Raw genomic sequence first — 6,000 nt, forward strand, 5'->3', positions numbered from 1 at the left:
AATGATTAGAATTGTTCCAGAACCGTGCACCTGAATCATTGCACATTAAAAGCAGTCGGAATAAAAATTTCCTGCTACACCGGTTCAAGGTCAGAAACAAAGTGAATGTATGATATCCCTATTTGTCTTGATTCTTTGTTCAGAACCTTTTATTATTATTACTTACTAAGCTACAACCCTAGTTGGAAAAGCAGGATGCTATAAACCCAAGGGCTCCAACAGGGGAAATAGCCCAGTGTGTAAAGGAAATAAGGAAAAACTACAAGAGAAGTTTAGGAACAATGATAACATTAAAATAAATCTTTAATATATAAACTATAGACTTGAAAATAATGAAAAGAGAACCAGTATAGAATAGTGTACCCTCAAGCAAGAGATCTCTAACTAGAGCGAGTATTTTCTCAATAAAAATATATTAAAACAGACGTAAAAAAGGGGGATGAACAGTGTGTGAATGGCATAGCGTTAACAAAATTGAAATCTCTTCATGGGTACCCTGTTATGAGTGGAAACAATCTATGGGAATGACTAAATGGATTTTGAGCGAAGCGAAAAATCTATTTTTGGGTGAGATAGCCATGACGTCCTGATGGAAGGTTCCTTCAGTAGCTTCCTAGGTGGGGAGGGAGAGGGCTGTTCTGGCTAACTAAATAAAGCATGCAACATGAACAGCGGCGCCATAAAATGGCGCGTCTGGTATCGGCACAGCTCTGCCACAAAACACAATATTTTACGAAAAGTAGAAGTTACTTTACGGCTAGAGCTTATTTAAACAATACTGGGACCTGGTACTCAACTTTCCAGAAGAAGGCGAGGCTGAAGGTAGCGACATAACGGCGATGTAAGCTGATAAAGTAAGCACTTGGGAATATCCACTGTAGTTAGATATACCCCTAGGAAGCTACTGAAGGAACCTTCCATCAGGACGTCATGGCTTGAGCCCAAAAATCAGAATTTAAAGATATAAAGGTTAAAATGTGTCCGGTTTCAGTTCCGTCAAAATAGATGTTCACCAAAACATCAGCCGGGCAAGCCCAACCTACCGCAGTGGTGCCCTACCACAGCAGTAGCCTCCCCAGTAAACAGCTTAAACTCACGGTCCCGTGCTGGGATCGATCTGCCGCTATGCGAATGCTAGTCAAACAGGTTACTATTTTCTCCTTATTCTCTCGATAAAACAAAACTCGTTGATGCTACGTGTTTGGTAATTATACGACACTTTAAATCCTAATCAAAATTTGCAATACTTGGCAACTGCTAGGAACTGGTCGTGAAAACAAAAGTGAGGTTTGCAGTAACTGGTGTAATAAAAAACAATATAAAATAAAAAAGATATACATATCCATAAAATAATACCAAGGGAAATAACCGGTACAATTTGTGGTACAAATTAGACGTCTTTGGGAGCCTTTGTATATCAACGGCCAGTTCCTCCCATTTGTATTAAAAATTCCCATCAACTAACCTAAATTTCCCCCCCCCCTAACCTAAAAGCCGTTTCCTTACCTACTTACCTAACGGGGGGCTAATGCCCCCCTGCGACCCCCTTACAATGCCGTATTCTAAGTTAGCCGTGATCATACATACACCCCTATCTTTGCGGTACAAGTTTGTTCGGACAAGCGGTACAAAAGATTGTGGCTAAGTAGCATCACTGTCATCAAGGGTGTCTGGTATCATGATCATGAAGGTAGCAACATAACGGCGATGTAAGCTGATAAAGAAAGCACTTGGGAAAAATCCGACTTGGCAAAGAAGCTACAGACGAAAGGATGGGGACGGACGTGACGTCATTTAGCAATGGCGCCCGTTTGTTTACGTCTCGAGTACCAAAAGCAGCCACGGATGAGAGTAACTGTGGAACGGCTCCCCAGTTATTCGCCACCTTTCCATATCGAAGTGTTAACTCTATATGGGGTGCAGATAGCTATGTGGCGTGTTAATACATACGTCCCCTGTTGATATACGATATCCTAGAGGGAAACCTTTAGGGTACTCGCACCAGAAGTTAGAATTCTGTGATAACCTTTAGTTTAATTCTCTGGGAATATCCACTGTAGTTAAATATACCCTAGGAAGCTACTGAAGGAACCTTCCATCAGGACGTCATGGCTATCTCACCCAAAAATAGATTTTTCGCTTCGCTCAAAATCCGATTATTAATAAATATTTTTAGGAGCAGAACCTGTTCTGTACTCCATAAAAAGTTATATAGATGTGTTTTACATATTACCGAAGATTGCATGGAAAAGATCTTATTAGTTTGATATATTTAATAACTAGAGAGAAAAACATGTATGCAATATATTCCGGATTTTTTATTGAATTTAATTTCAAACGCATATATTAGGTATTTTTTATTATATATTTTTGTTTTGAATTGAATCAAGGCCGCATCTAGGACTGTGCACAAGGTGCACGTGCACAGGGGCCCCCACCGAAAAATGTTTGGGTGTTTGGAGAGAGTAAAATTAATACAAAAAATGAAACAAAAAAATAATAAACAAATCAAATCAAATATAAACAAACTAAACCTATCTTTATCTTGTTCTTCATCGTGTAGAATCAATAATACGAAAGTCTGTGAGATGAGCTTGGGAGCTCTGCTCACGACTCGAGCCTTATGAGACGCAGGTATCGCTTGCCAGTGCATTGGTACCAACCGTATTGTATACTTACCACCAGAAAGTAAAACAGATTTCCTTAATTTTTCTCTTTCTATAATAGTCTAAATTACTTTTTCAAAAGTTAGTGCCATAACAAATTGTCTCATGTTTTAAATGGTTTCATAATCGATATCTCGTACGGTTGTAACTGTTCTTGTTTATTTTCTGTACCGGACCTGGCTCTGATCCTTGGCTTCAGCAAAAGTTCACACAATCACATGTGTTCTGGCTTTCATTTGAGCAGGTTAGTGTTGTCCACATCAGTTCCTGGTTATCATATAGACGCAGTTCGTATTACTGCAAGAAACTGTTTTTCTTTTGTTTTCAATTTCAGAGTTCATTGTGAGTGGATTTGGTGAGAGGAGCAGAGATGCCCGTAACCATTGCAATGGAGCTAAAAAAAGAAAGCATTCCAAAGAGAAAAAGGAAAATGAAGCCAAAGAACTTGCAAAAAACGGATTTTGAGCGAAGCGAAAAATCTATTTTTGGGTGAGGTAGCCATGTCGTCCTGATGGAAGTTCCTTCAAAGGTAGCTTCCTAGGTATATTTGACTACAGTGATATATCCCAGAGAATTTACCAAAGTTATCCAGAATTCTAACTCCTGGAACGAATATCCCTTAAGATTTACTAAGGGATATCGCGTAATATCAGAGGACGTATTCTTTCCACGTCTAATGGCTATCTACACCCCCAATAGAGCTTTCACTTCGAGGAGAAAGAGTTGCAAAAATGTCACGTAAGACAGACTTCATACATTCCAGCATGGAGACTCCAAAAACATCTAAAAAAGAAGACTAGGATACAACCATTGATGCAGTAGGATCTGAACAGAACAAAGGAAGGCAACTAGAAACCTCAACTCTGACTTCAGATGAACAGCAATCACAGCATGAACACCCTAAGCCACCAGAAAAATAAAAAAAGATACTAATGATGAGATGATGATTGATGCAGATGCCATTAGTACAGACACTGACATTGGTAAATGTCCTGACCATCTGAGTAAATAGTTAGTAAACTACTAGATAAAGTAATGTTCAAAAGATTTGCAGCCTTGTGATGTAAAACTGATCGACCAGAAGTCCTACCAACAGACAGGAGAAAACAAAAGTCGCAAGTGCAGAGTAGGCATTTTGGCACGACGCATGCACAATGGGGAAGTGATCAGTCGATCGTGCCTGCGCATTTCTCCGTACTGGAAGTGTCTACTGCTACGTCTGCAAACTTACGTCAGTCCCACGATCACAGCTCACACATGGAGGATTCTGTGACTGGAGGCATGCTAGTGCTAGACTCACAGACCACGAAACATAGAACGATCACCACCAATCAGTTCTCGCTCTGACGAGACGGACGGTAGAAATGGGAAAGTTGACCATGAGTTGACACAAAAAGTTTCCCAAGCTAGGGATTATTGGCGGAGTGTTCTGAAAAGATTGGTGAGCGTGCTTTTATTTCTATGTGAACGAGGCCTAGCCATCAGAGGATCCGTTCATAACGGAAAATGACCTCGGTGTGTTAGAGCTGTTGTCTGAATATGATGATTTTCTGAAGCAATATATCCAAAAGCATGCTAATAGTGGACGGGGCCATACAAGCTACCTTTCTTCAACCATATGTGATGAGCTTATCCAGGTAATGGGCAAGAAGGTTTTGGATGAAATCATTACGCGTTTGAAGAAATCAAAGTATTATTTGTTGCGACCCATCTCAGAATCTGCACCGTGTTGGAATATTCTCACTTGGCGCTGCGCAATGTGAAGATTCCCAGATCGCGCGACCAAGTTGGAATCGTATTTTGGTTGCTGTGGACTGAAACAGATTCACGTAAATACGCAGACTGACTCATTTACCTTATATGGCAATATAAGGTTAGGTTAGGTTAGATAATAATAAGTACTTAACTGGCAATTGAACTCTTGTTAGCAGCTTGGCAGGAGGTCGTGACAGCACACTGACTGACAAGCTTGTGCTTTATATAGGCGTCAACACCCGCGGGAACCCAACACTGCATTCCAACTTTGCCGCACAAAGTAAGAATTCTAACATCGTGTAACCCGATTCGGAATCGGCGTAGATTCCAACATAGCGCGGAACATTATTCGATCTCTATTGACAGCACCCCAGATGAAGGCCACGTTGATCAACTTACTGTCATATTTCGCTTCCTGGAGCTCATAGAACCAGTTGCGCGCTTTGTCGCTTTAATATCCAAACCAAGGTCACAAAACTCATGACATCGACCTACAAAACTGCCGTGGTCAGTCTTATGATAATGCTAGTGCTATGAGCGGGAGATGGAATGATGTGCAAGCTAAAGTGGCGGCAGAAATCAAAATGGCCGTGTGGATTCCCTTTACTGGACAATCTCTAAATTTGGTTAGAAAAAAACTTGAGCAGAATGTTGTGCAACTGCAGTGGTATTTTTTAAATTTCCTTGAAAAATTATATATCTTCTTCACTGCATCTGAACATCATTACCAGGTTCCGACTGAAACACTCAAATCAGCTGGGAGCTCTGTCCTTGTACCGAAAAGCGTTACCACAACACGGTGGTCATGCAGAGCCGATGCCAGTAAAGCCCTTGCACAAGGCTATTCATCATTTAAGGAGGTGTTGATGAAAACTGGAAATGACGAAGATGAGACTGATGTAATTTGGTGTGAAGCAAAAGGTTTGTATGATCAGACGTGCCAGCTTGAGATGGGGTTTTATGCAGTGTTCTGGCATGAAGTGCTTGACAGAGTAAATACCACTAGTCATATATTACAATATCCAAAGGCTGACCTCCACACTGCAGTTGATGGCTTAACATCATTGCAGAAGTTCATTGAAGACAAGCTTGTTTTGTTTAGTGAATATGAAGCTGAAGGAGCAGAGAAATCAGGGACAGCAACTTACAAGCAGACTCTGACGCACAATCACCCACAAAGTGTGCGAATTAATCCACTAGATTATGGTCGAGAAAAAGAGGCACAACTGTGTCCTGCACAGAAATTCCGAGTTGAAAATTTTCTGCCTGTCATTGACCAATTTGTGGTTTCCCTGTTCAGTTTCCTGCGCTGTGTAGATGCCATGACAGTTGTGTAGATTGAAAAAGCTGCTGCAAAACTTTTAAACACATACAGTGAAGATCTGGACGTGACCCTTGGCATAGAGCTCATCCAATTCAGTGAATTTGCCAAGATATTTCTAAACGGCAAGGCAGACGAAACATCTTGTGAACACTTCTTGTACAAGGTAGTTATAGAGAAAGGGGTCCAAGACACTTTTCCCAAAGTAGAGACGGCTCTTAAACTCTACCTTGTTCTTGTGGTGTGCAATTGCTCTGG

The sequence above is a fragment of the Palaemon carinicauda genome, chromosome 43 (assembly GCF_036898095.1).
Source record: "Palaemon carinicauda isolate YSFRI2023 chromosome 43, ASM3689809v2, whole genome shotgun sequence".
Classification (NCBI taxonomy): domain Eukaryota; kingdom Metazoa; phylum Arthropoda; class Malacostraca; order Decapoda; family Palaemonidae; genus Palaemon; species Palaemon carinicauda.